This window comes from Trematomus bernacchii, unplaced genomic scaffold (genome assembly GCF_902827165.1).
Source record: "Trematomus bernacchii unplaced genomic scaffold, fTreBer1.1, whole genome shotgun sequence".
In the NCBI taxonomy this organism is placed as follows: Eukaryota; Metazoa; Chordata; class Actinopteri; order Perciformes; family Nototheniidae; genus Trematomus; species Trematomus bernacchii.
In genome coordinates this window covers 26,458,168-26,476,625 of record NW_022988043.1, presented here as the reverse complement: position 1 = coordinate 26,476,625, position 18,458 = coordinate 26,458,168, and the positions used below count along the sequence as shown (strand labels likewise).

General features: G+C 44.4%; 1 pseudogene; it reads left to right on the top strand.

The window, feature by feature from the left end:
- Window positions 1-7,044: 7,044 nt before the first annotated feature.
- Window positions 7,045-9,093, top strand: LOC117472882 (annotated as a pseudogene).
- Window positions 9,094-18,458: the final 9,365 nt, after the last annotated feature.

The window sequence follows — 18,458 nt, the reverse complement described above, 5'->3', positions numbered from 1 at the left end:
ACACTTGTGTTTTTCAATGCACACACAAATGTGTTCCGTTTCATATACATCAAAATACAGGAAAACGTTTTACATATGTATTTTTGATTCACACATATTTGTTTTCCGTTTAAAACCGCTGCACCTGCAAACACAAACCGCTTTCTGTGCATGGATCGCTGTGCATTCGTGTGTGGGTTTTTTGAGACTCCCCTGACGGTCACCCGATTCGTACTTGTAATTTTTTCTAATCAGATGTCTCCTTCATTCTAAGCCAATCACATGAGCGCGCCCCCACGAGGGTATGATTTATTGCGTTCATGACGTAGCGCTTCATGTACGCATTTTGCGCTGTCCGGAGCTGACAGGTCCATGGAACCTGCAGGCGCTAATCTCAGGACCGAAGGACCGTAGTATAGTCGTCTTTATTTTGACGTTATTATTATTCAAAGATAAATAAGGAAGTGTGTGTTATATGAGATGGCAGAGAGGATTTAGCTCCGATTATTAAATTAAAGAGGCTTAATGTTTTCGATTATATTATTTCACGGTGTCAAGGTCCAATGTTGACAAAATTAATCAATAGCGGGTGTAACTAAAATACAAGATGTCTTTATTTATATATATATTATTAATAATAATAATAATAATAATATAAAATATTGTATTTGCGTGCATTTCCTGTTTGGAAAGTGGCACTGTACTGAGAGTGGCGATTTTATTTTGTAATTATATAATACTTGTAATAATGGTGCGTTCACACCGGACGCGATGCGAATAATCGCTCGAGTTTCACGGCGGCTGTCAGCTGTGTTTACTCGCCTCATTCATCTGAGTCAGCTTCTCGAGCCGTATCTGGCCGACCGTGCAACACTTATGGCGCGTTTCCACTGCAGCGCGGAGCCCCGTTTAAGAGAGCTGTGACGTCAGCGGCCCGTCTTTGGTTGCATTTCCACTTGGCCTAGTACCGGCTAGCGGGTCCTAGTTCACAGTTTTTCTGGCCCCATAAAATCGTGGTTCTAGGGCCAGGAACAACCAGGCTGAGTCGGGCTGAGTATGCTAAACTAGAGAGAGAATCGCTGGCAAGGGGGCTACAACTACAACAAGATGGACATATTTGACCGTGATTTAATTGTAATACACGTTTCAAAATGATGCCGAAGTAACAACATACTGATACCGGTTAGTAAAAACCATGAATTAATGCTTTGTCAAGTCTGCAGACAGACGGCAGGCGAAAAACCTTTTAAAATGCGTGTTTTCTAAATGGAGATTGGCTAAGCTAACGCAATATATGCTCCGACCGTCCACACTCACAACAACGGCCTATACAGACATAAATAAAGCAGCGACTGTATTCGCCATGACACAGGCAGTCTGTGGTTTGTACTTGTTTAACTTCTGTCTAGTTTCTGAACAGATATGAGGAGCTGTGAGCACTGAGTGCTAACAGCTAACGGCTGTGTTGTTTTTCTGTGGTTCTCATTGAAGATGACGTCACGGCTCCGCCTACACTGCGTTACTATAGATACTACCCCAGTTCCTAAACTGTAATGGAAATGTGCCATAAAGTGAGCCAGTCCTAACGAGGCCTAGCCATACCGAGCGAGGCCATGTAGTGGAAATGCGCCATTATAGTCACATACTGTATGCAGAAGTGTTATTTTAAACAACACATTAAGTTGACGAAACACTTGAGTCAAATGTAATTAAAGTCAGATAAACTTGTGTCTTAGATCAACACAGTCTCACGGCATTTCGTGTTATAGTCACGAAATTAATCTATTGATTCGTGTTCACCAACACGATTTCCCAATTTTTTTCGTGTCACACAACGATTTTAAAAGCAATGTAAATAACAACAAAATAGAAGGAAAAAAAGGTGACAAAAAATACAGATTTCAGTATTCTGAGGCTCTGAGCCATTTCTTTTCCTCGCGGACGGCAAAAAAACTCAGACATTATACAATTTAAAATAAAAGGGATAGGGTTAGGCTTAGGGGTAAGATATTGAGTAAGAAAATGTTTTTATGAACCACACAGCTTCCAGTCTTCCAAGACCCGACCGGACAAAAAGACGTGGTGCAGGCACGAAACATACTACCAATTGCTGTTAAAATGGTTCTATGTGACACAAATCAATTAGTGTTAATTTCGTCAGCTATTTTTTTATTTAGTTTTAGTCTTAGTCCTGTGTTAAATTTCCTTTTTAGTTTTAGTCATATTTAGTCACCTTCATCCTGTTTTTATTTAGTCAAGTTTTAGTCGACTAAAAGTCTGAGCATTTTAGTCTTATTTTAGTCAAAGAAAACTAATTAATTAATGAAAACTGTTGAGTCTTTTTTAGTCATCAGATTATATAGAACATTTCAGTCAAACTCGTCTAGCCAAAACCAATAATTTGTCATTTTAGTCAAACTTATTTCACAATAAGATTATATCTTGTCCTTATTTGATGAAAAACACAGGTTGAATGATTAAGAATGCAGCTTTGCAGAGAGAGGTCAGGTTTGTGGTGTTGTTACCAGCTGTGTTATGACCACATTGCTTCCCTTCTGATAAAACAATGTATTCGCTTTTTTTCTCCGCCTCATTGTAGCGAAAAAGGCCCCCAAATATCACATCGTTTCTTTCTCCCAAGCATTGGTGGCTTTAGACTTTTTCGTTGTCAGTCATTTTGACGGACAGGATCGTAACATTTCCGTCATAATCCATTATTACCCGTCGAGTACACAATTTATCACTCACTCGCGCTGACGGGGGGGTATTCGGTTAACGCGAGTGCGACCACTGCTCCCAAGCCCTGTTGCTGCCATTTTCTGTTAAATAAGGTTAGTTAGACCAGGAGTTAGACCCGAGTCTTCCTGACAGTTCATATTGTGCCGCTGCCCGGTGTAATTCAAATGTACCGCCGCGCGCAGCACAGACACACAGCTGCAGCACCGGAAATGGAACTGCTGGGAGAAAAACTGACTATCAGAGATGTAACGTTATCTTTGATAATATTTCGTCTCCTCATTTTTCATCAACGAAAGTAAAGACAGATTTTGGCATAGTTTTTATTTAGTAAACTACATTTTCGTCTCGTCACTTTTCGTCAACGATATTGCATGTTGATTTCGTTACAGTTATTGTTTCCTGCCGTCGGTGCCGTCTCGTCATCGTCTCGTTTTAGTCATGGAAAAAAAGGTCGTTGACGAACATATTTCGTCATAGTTTTAGTCAACGAATGAACACTAGAATCAATAGATTAAATTAATTTTGTGACTATAACACAAAATGCCGTGAGACTGGGTTGCTTAGATGGGGCAGTGATATCATAAACCTGTTAATGTACGCATTCAAACACTCGTCGTTTTTTTTACCAGCTGTTCTGTATTCACCTTGCAGGTGCAGCTATGTTGCTTTTATCCTGGATTAAGTGTTTAAATCATGGATATTTAAAGTTTAACTTCTTCATATTTGTCTATTATAGTTTACTTTTCATTCATGAAGTATGACTCTGCGCTGTCAGTATGCTTATCCCTGTTTGTGATTGGTCAAATGTTGCTCACCCTGTTCCTTTCACGTGAACGCGCTCTCGGCCGGACAGAGAAACCCTGGGTTGATTTACCGAGTTGATAACCAACGTCGTAGGCGTACTTGCCAACCCTCCCGATTTTCGCGGGAGACTCCCGATTTCATTGCCCTCTCCCGGTTTCCTCCCGGGGTCATATTTCTCCCGCATTTTTCCCGTTTTCTGACTAAATCAGATTTACTCACGACTGTTTCCACTCGGACTTTAATACAGGTACACCATTGTTTGGTTTCCATGGTAGCGCGTCTCTTTAGTAGCACGTCTCTTTAGTAGCACGTCTCTTTAGTAGCGTGTCTCTTTAGTAGCACGTCTCTTTAGTAGCACGTCTCTTTAGTAGCGCGTCTCTTTAGTAGCGTGTGCAACTGAAAGTCTGAGAGGATGTTCAGCAGGGTGAGGAAGATAGTCACAGAAAACAGAACAAGAATAGACAACTCTACCCTCTGCTCACTCCTTTCCTGTAAAATACAGGTCCAGCCCACACATATGCTCCATCAAGGATGGTGCTACAGGTAGCAAGGCATTGCACTTACAACTACAATAAGCATGTGTAGATGTTCTTTTCATCTTTAAAAGTCTGTTTCCGACTTCCGGTATGAGGTGTGCTGAGTAGACGTGTGCTCGGCTGGCTCTAACTTTCCCACTCTTATTTACCTTTTAAACCTCGTCTTTTTTCAACATAATTTGTTTGCAACAGTTTTATAAGCAAGTGTTAACTGCAAAGACCTCCGGCAATGTCGAAAGCAAAGGGAAAACAAGCTGAAAAGGGCAAAGGGTCTCCGTCAGCATCGACTCCTAGCATAACTCCAGCTTCGACTCCTAGCATAACTTTGGCTGACATTAGCTTGCTACTGGATGAACATAGAGTAGCTCTCACGGCTGATTTCAAATCCTCATTCGAGTCTCTGACATCTACCCTGGACAGCATACACTCCACTATCACAGACCGGGGCAGCGTATACATTCTCTGGAAGCTAATGCTACTGAAGTCGACCAACGTCTCCAGCAACTTGAGGACGCGTGCTCCGCTCTGAAGGGGGACAACGAGACACTCAAAACTAAGGTAGCGGATTTGGAGGGACGCAGCAGATGCCAAAATCTTCGGATTATTGGCCTACCTGAATCTATCGAAGGTCCCCGCCCGTCTGCCTTCTTCTCTCAACTCCTCGTTGATACCCTCGGCACGGAGAATTGTATGTCCAATGTTTTTTCAGTTAGGTTTTTTATTATATTGTTTAATTTATGTTTTCTTTTCCTTTGCCTGTGGGCTGCTTCTAGACTTATACTAAACTCGGTCTCACGACACACCTTTTCTCTTTGCGTGACTCCACCACGACTCCTTAACACCGCAGTGCGTGGTGGAGTCACGAACTCTGCTACATTTACGTGTCTGCACCACGCAAACAACCCCAATCTAAAGTGAATGAGGCTCCTTTGTCGTGGTGCACACATGCATTTCTACAACGTCCAGCATTGAGCTTTTATTCTATAACACGTTTTTAAAATCTACTTTATAGCTTGTAGTAACTCACGGGAGGCTTATTTTATTTTATTTGTATTCATAATAATTTTTATTTTTCGTCAGAATGTATTATGGTGCATTATTTACCAATTTTTGTTCTCAAAAAACAGTGCATTGTGTGTAATACAACTGTGATTTTTATTAAATTAGTTAGTTTTTAAGGAAGGCCAGAGCTTCAGCTGTGTCAAATAGATTGTTCCCTTTAGTTAACGTTATTTAAAAGATAATTATATTCCTATTTGATCATGTCCCCTTTATTGTATTACGGACCCAGAGAGCAATGTGAGCGTCCATTCCCATTGGATAACGGAGGATTTTACACCCGGAAGTAAGTATTCTCCTTACTGTCGATTGATTTTATTTACAGTGATATCTGCACTACTCATCAACTCAAAAACACCAGATTATCCTTGTTAATTACACAACATTGATTGGTTTAAATTGTTAATTGTTACATTTTTGGATTATTCGACCGCAACCCAAGTGTGAGAGAAAGTATAGTGGAAACGGAAGGAGTATGGTTGAAACGGAAGGCAGGTCATTATCGCACTGTGATTGGCTCAGAAGGTCGAGTGGGGCGGGCTCATGTTCAGAATTTCTGATTCAAATCAACATGATGGAGGGAGATGAATCAGTGTATCTACGGACATTTGTTTTTCTTTATTAAACAAGTAAACGGAAGAGTGTCTGCGAGGCGTTTTTGCTTTTTGTTTTTTACCTTACTAAATGGTCTAATGGTCATTGTAGCGAGGGGGGGGGGGGGGGGCCGCGAAACTCGCGGAAGTGATTTCAAAACAAAAGCACTCGTGTGCTTGGAACTGTGATAATATTATAAACAAGGGGAAACTAGGTGAATTTAGCGATCACAACGAAAACGGCCAAGACACACATTGAGCCCTGAAAATGAATGTTATTAAGGGCTGTAAATATAATAAGTCTATCTCTAAAATGGACAACATTGTTAGGAGATTTAAACTATACAGCGATTCTGCACTGCGGTCACTCAGCCGTCTCTCCACTTTGTTTTTTCAAATCAGCTGCTCTTCATTTTTTTTTTACAAATATTTTTTACCACAAGTTCTTAATAAAACTGACACTGTTGGACTCGGTATTAGTTTGACTGCTACTAACAATACATTGAAGTACTTTTACTGTGTAATTTTTGAGAAATACTCTGTCAAAGTCCCCTCCTGAGAACAAAAGCAAGCCACTTCTGCTAAGTTTGATGAGGGAATTCTTTTTTGTTGCCATTAGTTCTTCGTGAGATTGATCCTGTTGGACTCAGTACTAGTGAAACTACCCCCACAAGTACTATGAAGTACTTTTACTGTGTAGTTACTTTATAAACTCTGAATGTTGTGGTGCTTGAAGAAATACACACTGGTTAAGCCGGCCAGGTTATATATATGCCCTTTTTTGCAATATTTATTCAAATGTCACTAGTTATTTAAACAAACCACTATCTGAGGATAATACAAGCAACCATAAAACGCCCTTTATCTCGAGAGCCATTGAAGCCCATGAAGAATGTATCCTTCCACAAATTTTTTCATCTGCTGTATTAATAAAATTGCCTCGTGTTTTCAAATTCAAGTAAAGGCACTATCTGTGCAGTTCCGACGCCGGCCCCTAGCCTTCGGCCGGGTCAAATCAAATCAAATCAAATCAGGTTTTATTTATATAGCACATTTAAAAGCGATTTTTGGTCGAGCCAGAGTGCTGTACATGTAATAAAAACACATTACTACAATCACAATAAACGACAATAAATTACAACAGATATATCTTAAAAACAAAATAAAAATAAAACACACGGAAAAGTCAGGAGTCGTGCTCCGCTCTAACTAGAAAGCCAGAGAGAAGAAGTGTGTTTTTAGTTTAGATTTAAAAACCCCTAGGGTCTGGGCCGACCTCACATGGAGGGGCAGAGTGTTCCAGAGCCTAGGGCCAGCTGGGGCCTAGGGTCAAGATGACAGTTGTTAGCGACCCGGCGAAGGCCTTAGCTCTGGCCCAAGAGCTGTCCGTCCTCTTGGCCAAGGGCGCAATCGAGCCAGTAGACCCCCTGCTTCAGTCCGGGGGGTTCTACTCTGCGTACTTTCTGGTGAGCAAGAAAGTCGGCGGATTTCGTCCAGTACTGGACCTCAGAGGAATCAACAGATTCCTGAAGGTGCTGCCCTTCCACATGCTGACCACAGCAGACACCCTCCGTGTTGTCACACAGGGGGAGTGGTTCACAACCGTGGACTTGAGGGACGCCTACTTCCACATGCCGATTGCGTCCCACCACCGGAAGTTCCTGAGGTTTGCCTTTCAGGACCAGCATTATCAGTTCCGGGTACTTCCCTTCGGTCTCTCCCTCTCTCCAAGGGTGTTTACCAGGGTCGTGGCGGCAGCTCTCGCACCCTGCAGGCACAGGGCATGACGGTCCCCGACCAGACCTAAATATGGAGTGTGGACTTCTACTTGGAGAGGTCCCAGTTCACCTCCTGCCCTGCCGTGGTGCCCTTGAGCAAGGCACCGGACACCCCCCTTCCCCCCCTCACTCCCATTGCTCCCCGGGCGCTGTACAATAGCTGCCCACTGCTCCTAGTACTAGACTCCTGGTACTAGGATGGGTTAAATGCAGAGGCCAAATTTCACTGTGTGTGCTGTGTGCTGTGTGCTCTGCATGTGTGACCATTAAAGAGGGTTTCATCCCTCCCAATTCTTCTTATTCTTCTTCTTCTTCCTGCCTTACCTAGACGACTGGCTGGTTTGTGCGCCGTCCCGGTCCCAAGTGGCCCAGGATACGGCGCGTCTCTTATGTCACCTAGCCCGGTTGGGCCTGACAGTAAACACCGGGAAGAGCTGCCTGGTCCCCTCCCAACAGGTCACTTACCTGGGGTTGGTCCTAGATTCGGTCGCCATGAGGGCCTACCTGACACCTCGTTGTGTGGACGACATTTCCCACCTTCTCCCCATCTTCAGGCTGGGCAGGAATGTGCCTTACATTCAGTTCCTCCGGCTCTTGGGCAGACTGACGGCTGCCTCAGCCGTTGTGCCCTTAGGCCTGCTGTCGCTGCGCCCTATGCAGATGTGACTGAACAGCCTTCACTTGGACGCCAAGTGGCACAGGCACAGGAAGGTCAGGGTGTCGCACCAGTGCCTTCACTCTCTGTCACGCTGGAAAAACAGGGCCTATCTTCTGATGGGCGTGCCCATGGGCGCCATCCCGCCGGGAGACTGTCACTGTAGATGCATGTCTCTCAGGGTGGGGTGCGGTGTGGCAGGGCAGGACTGTTCAGGGTCTGTGGTCCGCCCAGGAAGGTGCATATCACATCAACGTGCTAGAGCTTCGCGCCGTGCTGCTTGCGCTCAGGCACTTTTTACCCCAACTGACGGACAGGCATGTGCTTGTTCGTTCGGACAACATGTCCGCGGTTTCCCAGATCAACCACCAGGGGGGCACCAGGTCCGCACAGCTGCTCCGGGTTTCACAGAGCCTCTTGTCTTGGGCGTCTCCCCGCTTGGCCAGCCTGCGGGCAGTCTTTCTACCAGGAGACCGAAATCAGGTGGCAGATTTCCTCTCTCGGCACAAACCTCCACCAGGGGAGTGGAGGCTTCACCCAGAAGTGGTGGAGACAATCTGGAGCCTTTTCGGCAGGGCCGAGGTGGACCTCTTTGCCTCGGAAGAGTCGAGGCACTGCCCCCTCTGGTTCTCCTGGACAGAGGTGACCAGCCCAATGGGGCAGGACGCTCTGGCACACGACTGGCCAGACAGTCTCCTGTACGCCTTCCCGCCGCTGTTATTACAGACGCTTCAGAGGGTCTTTACTCAGGGGCACAGGCTCCTTCTGGTCGCCCCCGCTGGCCGGGGAGAGTTTGGTTCCCGCTGCTGCGCAGTCTCTGCTGCGGCCCACCATGGCGCCTCCCCGACAGGAAGGACCTTCTGTCACAGCTCAGGGGTCAGATCTGGCATCCCGATCCTCACCGCCTTCAGCTCTGGGCTTGGCCTCTGCGGGGCCCAACCCACTGTTGAGCGTTTTTACGGCATCGGTCAGGGAAACTATCCTGAATGCCAGAGCACCATCCACTCGAGCACAGTACGAGTGCAAATGGAAGCTCTTCTCCCACTGGTGTTTGGGTAAGGCTGAGAATCCGGGGCATTGCTCTGTGGCCACCATTCTGGAGTTCCTGCAGTCCCTTCTGGATAGTGGACGTTCTCACTCCACTTTGAAGGTATATATGGCTGCTATCTCTGCCCAACATGTCGGGGTCGACGGCGCCACGGTGGGGCGCCACAGGTCGGTGTCCCTCTTCCTGAGAGGGGCCTTACGGCAGCGTCCCCCTAGTACCCCGAGGGCTCCGGCTTGGGACCTGCCCCTAGTGCTAGATGCCCTATCATCTCCTCCCTTCGAGCCCCTGGCCGAGGTGGGGCTTAAGTGGCTGTCCTTGAAGGCAGCATTTCTGCTTGCCATAACCTCAGGGAAGCGAGTTGGGGAATTGCATGCCCTCTCCGTGAGCGATACATGCCTGACGTGGAACTCTGATGGCTCGGGTGTTGCCCTCTGGCCGAATGTGGCGTTCCTGCCCAAGGTGCTTCCACTTGCCCACTCCAATCGGCCCATCCAGCTGGCACGCTTTAACGTCCCACAGGAGAGCCGCACGCCCGAGTTGCTGTGCCCTGTGCGTGCCCTAAGAGCGTATGTCGATGCTACGGCCTGTATACGGCAGTCAGAGCAGCTCTTCGTTTGCCATGGCGGCACTAGGAAGGGTTGTGCTCTCTCCAAGCAGCGGCTGTCCCACTGGGATGTTGATACAATCGCACATGCCTATGGGGCCAGTGGCCGCCCCCTGCCATCAGGGGTGAGATGCCACTCTACAAGGAGCGTCTCAACATATTGGGCCACCCTGAGAGGAGTGCCCCTGGAGACCATCTGCGCCGTGGCGTCTTGGGCGTCTTCTGGCACATTCTCTAGGTTCTACCGGGTCAATGTCGCCACTCCCCATCCTTTGGGCGTGGTCCTGTTGCCAAGCTCCGCTGCTTCCAGCTAGGTGAGTATTTGGTTTCTTCATGACATGGTTGGTATAAGACATCCAGTGCTAAAGCACCGCCTCTTGCGGTCAGTAGGGACGAAATAGAACTATAGTTTTGCCTGCCGTTTTTGTGTACTCAAGCATTCATTAAAGGTGGGGTAGGTTATTTTGGAGAAACCAGCTCGAGTGCGCTAGAATTTGAAAATACACAACCGGAGAAAATCTGCCACTTCCTTACAGAGCCCCTCCTCCAACACACACAAACGTGCACATGACCAATGAGGGCACGAGATAAGTTTGTGCACAGATGGAAGGCTGACAGGCAGGTAGGCCATCCAGTTATTTTAGCCGGGCCGGCTAAAATAATTGGTCGTGCTTTTTACAGTATTACGGCTTCCACAGATGACACTTTGTTATGGATTTTTTGTCAAAGCACTTAAGATATTCATTGCTATCGGGATGTTAAGAGCATTCCATGGAATATAACAAAAAGCGTATCTCGAGCCGGTTTCTCAAACTTACCTACCCCACCTTTAATGGTTCGGAAAGTGGCGCTGTACCTTAATAATATAAAAGATTGTATTTGCGTGCATTTCCTGTTCGGAAAGTGGCAATGTACTGAGAGTGGAGGTGTCCTGAGATTAGCGCTTGCAGACAGGTTCCATGGACCTGCCAGCTCCGGACAGCGCAAAATGCGTACATGAAGCGCGACGTCATGAACGCAAGAAATAATACCCTTGTGAGACATCTGATTGGCTATAGATAGAAAAAATTACAAGTACCAATCGGGTGACCGTCAGGGGAGTCTCAAAAAACCCACACACGAATGCACAGCGATCCATGCACAGAAAGCGGTTTGTGTTTGCAGGTGCAGCGGTTTTGAACGGAAAACAAATATGTGTGGATCAAAAATACTGTATTTTGATTTTATTTACATGTATATGAAACGGAACACATTTGTGTGTGCATTGAAAAACACAAGTGTGGATCCGGAAATACAAGTGTGAATCCTTTTGCGGATTGAAGTAAAGAGATATGATTCTACACTGTATTTTAGTGAACATGTATTGTTTGAACTGTTTTAGGTAATCACAAACGGGTTTTGATAAGTCACTTAGAATAGGAATGTTATTCTTACTTTCAAACTCACTGATCCAGAGATTCTGTGTTTCAACACACCAACATCCTTCTTATCATCCATAAAAGCCAGATGCGGTTGTTAAGTCATTAAAGACATCGTTAAATAGGTGGAGAAGAGTTTAAATGTCTGAAGGAGGATAGTTTAGGTGAAAAGATCCCCTGGGAAAGGAATGTAGAGTAAGATAAGGTAAAGATAAACATTGACTTTTGACCTGGTGTGGCTTGGGATCTCACTCTCTGGTCAGACCTCTGATTGAACTCGGCCAGAAGCGAATCCAGCCAGTCAGGGCACTTGGGGGAGGTGGTCAGTTTAAACAGCTCCTCCCCAGGGGCTCTCTAATTCGCTTGGGAGAAAAATGGGAAGGAAGACTCGACAAATCTCCGCCCCAAAAATAGATAGAAATACTGATGTTTGTGTGTGTAAAAATGCTCTTTTGGGTTTGGTGAGTTGGCAGGTCCTGATAACTGTATCCGCATCGCATCACAAACCTGAAGTCCAATTTCTTTTTGGTTTGATGAGTGGTTTGATCCTGACGCATTTATCCGCATCGCATCACAGACCTGAAAGTCCGGAGTGCTCGAGTGCTCTGTATAACTTGTATATGTGTTTGGTTTCCTACTAGAAGTAAACTCAGATAATTTGTTATAACTTTTGATTCCGGTGTTTTCAATTCCTTTCTTAATTTAATAGAGATCCAGCCTCATCCAACGAACGGCGCGTAGCAGAGGTGTTCTGCTCCAACAAGTGGTGACTTTCCCGACGGAGTGAGTGCTTATCTCTAGAAAGGAACACCGATAGCCAGGGGACAGAATCCAGTCCAGGGGGAGAACACAGAGATACTGGTGACAACTAAACCAATGGCCATATACAAAAGGTGAGCAGACGCCTGTTTTGACTATCAAAAATCTGTGATTGATTATACTAAAAATTTAGAGTTGTCAGCAGCGTTCTCAGTGTTCTTAGTCACGGTGGGAAATACAATACATATTACAAGTTGGGGATATTGGGGAAGTGCTTAGAGAAGGGTATTCAGTCCTGGACCTAGAGCAAAAATAGTGTTTGAGTGTGGCGGGTAGGTCAGTCCCAGCCCTTCACTCACTAAATACGAACGCTGCAACGCTGTAAAAGATGTATGGGTATTCCCCGCAAGTCAAAATAACATTGATTAATGCGGTTAGCTTGCAGTGCGTCTATTAAAGGCTGCAAAAGGTGTAAAAAAGGGTTAAATTCCCCGCAGATCATGATAAGATTGATTAATGCGGTTACCTTTCGTGGTGCTTTAAATGTATAACATTTCTGTAATTGTTATATGGTGGGTGATAGAGGAGGAGAGAGACGCGACCTCCAACTAATTATTTGGAACGACCGTATCTCATCACAAAACTGTTGTGGGGATAATCAGGCTCATTAAACGTGACGATAAAGAGATTTTGTTGACTGAGTTTTAACTCTTGACCTGAAGCCGCAATCACCGTGAGGAGATTGTAGAAGCTTGCTTCTGGAAGTCACGCTATCTGTTGAAATAAACATCGCACAATAAAAATTTGCCTGACTGTAATATGATAAGGTATGAAAAACTCTGTGTGATTTTTTTTTTTTTTTTTTTAAGTCAAATCTGTGTAATACTTGAGAGACAAATCCAGTAAAAAGAACTGTGGGTAAAGAATTGCAGAAGACATAGAGACAGAGTGCAACAAGAAGGTGGTATAATGTCTGAGACCCTACCTCCACCCTATGGAGATAATAGCTCACAAATGCCACTTATGAGTGTCCCATCTAATACTCCTAAAAGAGAACACATTGTTAGACCTGATATTCAGGGAAAAGGAATGTTGGAAATAGTAATGGAAGATATTGAAAATCTTAAACTGGATCAACCAACCATGTTAGTGAACCCTGCTAATATGGAGCTAATACATGTAGAAAGAATAGCAGCAGCTCTGGCAAAGACAATAGGTCCTAGCATGCAAGCACAGAGCGATAATATGATAAGGACTATTAAACTGGCCCTTTTTGGAAATGGGATTTTCCGTTACACAACAGAAGACTCAATTCAGGCCTTAAAGAACGCTTTACAAACAAGTCAGGGAGAGTTTAATGTGTTGCTATGTTGCTCATGTGGGAGCTTACACTTTTGGTTAGAGATCTTCCCCTTTCTCTGCTCCTGAGGTGCTGCAGATTCACAGCAGCACAAAGGGTCAGAGACAGGCATGACCTCTAGAGAGGAAGATCTGGAGATTGTAAGGAACTCTCCCTAACTACCCACCCCCACCCAATCACGAGGGCAAGAGTGTGCCTCTCACCAATAAACAAATCATCTCTTAACCAAGTCAGATTTCAAAGTAGCCATAGCTCCAGTTGTTAAGAAAAGAGGGAGATTCAAAAAGTTATCAATAAATTGCCCAGTATATTAAATAAATACAAACAGACACGTATCAATATAAGTCAGATAATGTAGACGAGGTCAATCATGGAAGAAGGCTGACATTTAATGCCTGATATATAAGTAATAGTAATAATAAATATATAGCTGATATTAAATAACTGATGTATAAGGCTCGATATTTCTGAAAATAGGAACACCGTTAACGGCGTTCTATTTCAGTAAAAGGGGGAAAAGGATAGGATATACATCAGACAATATGTATGTGAGATTATTACGTTTTTAGGAGAAATTTATCAATTTAAAATACTAGTTATGGTATTTTTTGTTTTGTTTTATTTGTTGCTTTTAAGAGAAATTGATACATTTAAAATAATCTAGCTTTGGTTATTTTTTTGTTTTGTTAGTTTGTTCCTTTTTTTGTTTTATTTTTATTTTCGTTCTATTTTTAATTTAAAATTTTTATTTTAATTTTTAATTTTAATTTTTTGTTTATTATTTTCTGCATAGTCTCTTGTCCACACTCCAGTCTAGTTGGTGCCGCCAATAAACACTAAAGAAGTAGAAAAGATGATTTCAAAACCATATTTCCAGCAACTTAAGGGCTTGGTATGAGACTTCTCCACACAGGCTGCTGACGTCAAAAGGGGGACCCGAGAAACACAAGGCCAACACAGCAGATTACGTCTGGTTGGAGGGGACCTCCCATGCCGTCCGCCTAGATGGAAAGGGAGACAACTGGTACCACTGGAGCCAGTGTGCGGTCGGGAAAAACACCTGCGAGGACCCTAGACGACATCAGGACAGAGTTGGCCCTCGTCGCGAGGACCCTAGACGACATCAGAACAGATCTGGCTCTCGTCAAGGCAGTCGACCCAGGAGGCGCCATCAGCGGACCAGAGGAGGAGGATCGGGAGGACATCTCTCCAACAGTCGACCCGGAAGCCGCCATCAGCGGGCCGGGGGAGGACAATCAGGCCACATCTCTCTAGCAGGCACCCCAGAAGCCGCCGTCAGCGGGCTGGGGGGACGAAGACATGGCAAACCAAGACGGCACAGGGAACTCCATTTCCCGCTGAAACAGGTTGATATAGCCGGTGTGGAACTTTGTCTGAACAATCCATTTTTTGGAGGAACTTTCAACTTTATTTTTATATCCCACAATTTAAGGGATTGGTATTTTTTATTCTACAGAACTATGTGTTACCAAAAGAGGGAAAAGTATGATAATGTCTTTTCTAATTTCTGTGGCTACTTTTATTGCCATTTTAGGGACATGTGGTTGTTGTTGTGTGCCTTGTATCTGCTCATTAGACTCATCAGTTCCACCATTGAGGGTAGAGTAAAGATGACTCAGCTGACAAGGACTTTGCTTTTTAGACATATTTTATTCTCCCTCCACTGTCATAATAAGTTGTTGTTGTGGACTGTTCCTAAAGGTTTAAAGTGCTCTATATCCCAACTTCTGATGGGTTTATATAAATGTTGGGACAGACACAGTAAGAAGAAAATTGACAGTGGTAATGTTTCAAATGCTATATGTTGATCTTGTGAGGTGAGATCAAAAGAGGGATTGAAGTAAAGAGATATGATTCTACACTGTATTTTAGTGAACATGTATTGTTTGAACTGTTTTAGGTAATCACAAACGGGTTTTGATAAGTCACTTAGAATAGGAATGTTATTCTTACTTTCAAACTCACTGATCCAGAGATTCTGTGTTTCAACACACCAACATCCTTCTTATCATCCATAAAAGCCAGATGCGGTTGTTAAGTCATTAAAGACATCGTTAAATAGGTGGAGAAGAGTTTAAATGTCTGAAGGAGGATAGTTTAGGTGAAAAGATCCCCTGGGAAAGGAATGTAGAGTAAGATAAGGTAAAGATAAACATTGACTTTTGACCTGGTGTGGCTTGGGATCTCACTCTCTGGTCAGACCTCTGATTGAACTCGGCCAGAAGCGAATCCAGCCAGTCAGGGCACTTGGGGGAGGTGGTCAGTTTAAACAGCTCCTCCCCAGGGGCTCTCTAATTCGCTTGGGAGAAAAAATGGGAAGGAAGACTCGACAAATCTCCGCCCCAAAAATAGATAGAAATACTGATGTTTGTGTGTGTAAAAATGCTTTTTTGGTTTGGTGAGTGGCAGGTCCTGATAACTGTGTCCGTATCGCATCACAAACCTGAAGTCACTTTCATCTCGTTTGATGAGTTGGCGGGTCCCGACGCATTTATCCGCGTCGCATCACAAACCTGAAAGTCCGGAGTGCTCGAGTACTCTGTATAACTTGTATATGTGTTTGGTTTCCTACTAGAAGTAAACTCAGATAATTTGTTATAACTTTGATTCCGGTGTTTTCAATTCCTTTCTTAATTTAATAGAGATCCAGCCTCATCCAACGAACGGCGCGTAGCAGAGGTGTTCTGCTCCAACAGGATCATGAAATACAAGTGTGAATCCTTCTGTGTGCATGTGTGTATTATGAGACTGTTCTGAGCCCATATAATTCACTCAGTGCCTCCAGATCCAGAGGGACATGTTAAATATTCCACTCATGCTGCCTCTCACAGATGTCAAATTACCAGCACACAAACTGAGCAGCTTACAAAAGACAGCTGACCATGTCGTAAAACATGAAGCGTGCATTACAGCCTGATACTGACTCGTGCTTTTCAATAGCGTATCTCATGGCCACTCTTGTATCATTGTGCCATGAGAAACACCGTTTACATTTGTCATAATCTGTGCTCAAGATGTGGTTAATCGAATTAGTAGGAACTGAGCCAACACATGAATAGTGTTGTGAAACAAAAGGGATCACATCACTGCCCTTTTACAGCTACAGTGGCTTTGTGCAATGACCTAATGGAACAAGTATTCTGAACAAAGCACTGATAGTCATTTTGATGCCGAGGCCTTGAAGAAACCTCACAGATTTCACACCGCTGTCGGCTCATTTGCAGGGCACCAATCTTTGTGTTAAAGTGAGCAGTAATTCTACCTTCAGAGACAAAGGAAAAGGAACAGACCCCTGACTTCCGACGCGCAGTGATTTCACCCGTGAGGTCGGCCATGCCAAGCATATCAATAAAAGGAATCCAGTCTATGTGAGCTGCTGTCCCCAGAGACAGGGATCATGTGTTGGATCCCAGCACGCTGAATGATAAAGAGGCAAATATGAAAGTAGATTTACAGCCAGATGTTGGCAAAGCATGCTTAATTTCACTTGTAAAACAGAGAACAAAGAAGAGTGAGCATGAAAGCCTGAATAATTCCAAGACATTATTTTCCAGGGAATGAGTTGCCTTATATAGGAGATGATACTCGAGGAGTCTGCAGAGGAAAGATAATAATAATAAGAAGAATGTGCACAGACACTTAACTAAAGAAACAACCTGTGCCTTACTCATATCCACTATGAAACATTTCAGGTCATACAGAAGAACAAAGTTCTATATTTTAGCTTACATCAGACGTATCATTCTAACAGGAAGGAAGGCTCTCAGGAAATGATGTGTTTTTGTAAAGTGTGACTTTTTTCTCCTGAAAATATGCTGAAAGTAACCAAGTTGCAGTGGGTGTAGTGTAGTTAGAAGTACAATTGTGAGGTTCATGTACATAAACATGATAAATGTAAAATGTATAACCTGTTATCCAGTAGAGAAAACTTGAAAATAAAATGGGGGGGGGGGGAGATATCAGTCTGCATAACAGAGATATTTCTATGAAGAAGAGTGGAAGGAGAAGAGTGACTGTGTGTGTGTGTGTGTGTGTGTGTGTGTGTGTGTGTGTGTGTGTGTGTGTGTGTGTGTGTGTGTGTGTGTGTGTGTGTGTGTGTGTGTGTGCATGTGTGCGTGCGTGTGTGTGTGTGTGATAGATTTGATCATTCACAGTGTGCTCATACTGTATAGGTTTCACATAGACTGGGGGCCCCCTTTTCAAAATACTGAAAATGACAAAGAAAAACTGTCAACAACAATGAAATGTAAATGCAATCGATGCAAAGTAGCAGATATATGTTTAGCATTTATCACACTTCAAACCCAATCTTTTTAGACACCAGTATATATTGATTTTTGTATTTAGTTTTACAAGGACCAGTTGCATTTCTACTGTTTTGCATGAGCATCAGTGTTACTTCAGGAACAGGTCCAACAGTGTAAACCCAGCAGTGGGAATCATAGCAGGCCGGGGGAGCACTGGGTCGAACCTTTGTGAAGCTGTTGAGAAGGCGGGGAACGTTCCACTAGGATCAGTCCCTCCTGTGCTGGGGTTTGCACTTGCAGAATTTAAGCTGATTGCTAACTGCTAGCTGAAGGTCCCAGAGCTGCTGCCAGCTCTAGTCCTGGTGAAGCAGCCCCCTGGTGGCTTGGAGGGCAGGACATAACTCTGAGACCCTTAAGGCTTGCTCTGGTAAAGTGTGTCCAGGGCTGCCCCTGGCCAACTTGTGGCCCCACGCAAAGGTGTTTAATGAGGCCCCCCTTATGTGTCGCGAGCGTTGATGGGGGGGTTGCTAGTGAAGCACGCTCGTGAACTGTTAGGTCGCCGGAGCCTTACAGCGGGGTAACTGCGGAGCGCATAATTGCGCCGCATTTGCGCATAAGGTGAGACCCCCTCCGCAAGATGAGGCGGTGTGTAGGGAGGGGCGGCCCTGAGTGTGTCCTTATCCAAGTTAAGGTCGAGAGAGGTTGTATACAGGCCTTGTGATCTTGGACTACATTTACTTGGCTAACATGGCTGTTGGGTGAAACCTTGTGTCTCTAAAATGGCAGCTTTTCAGGAACTTAGAACAATGGCGTTACAACAATACAATACAGTTCATAGCATTTCATGCAAAGAGGTTT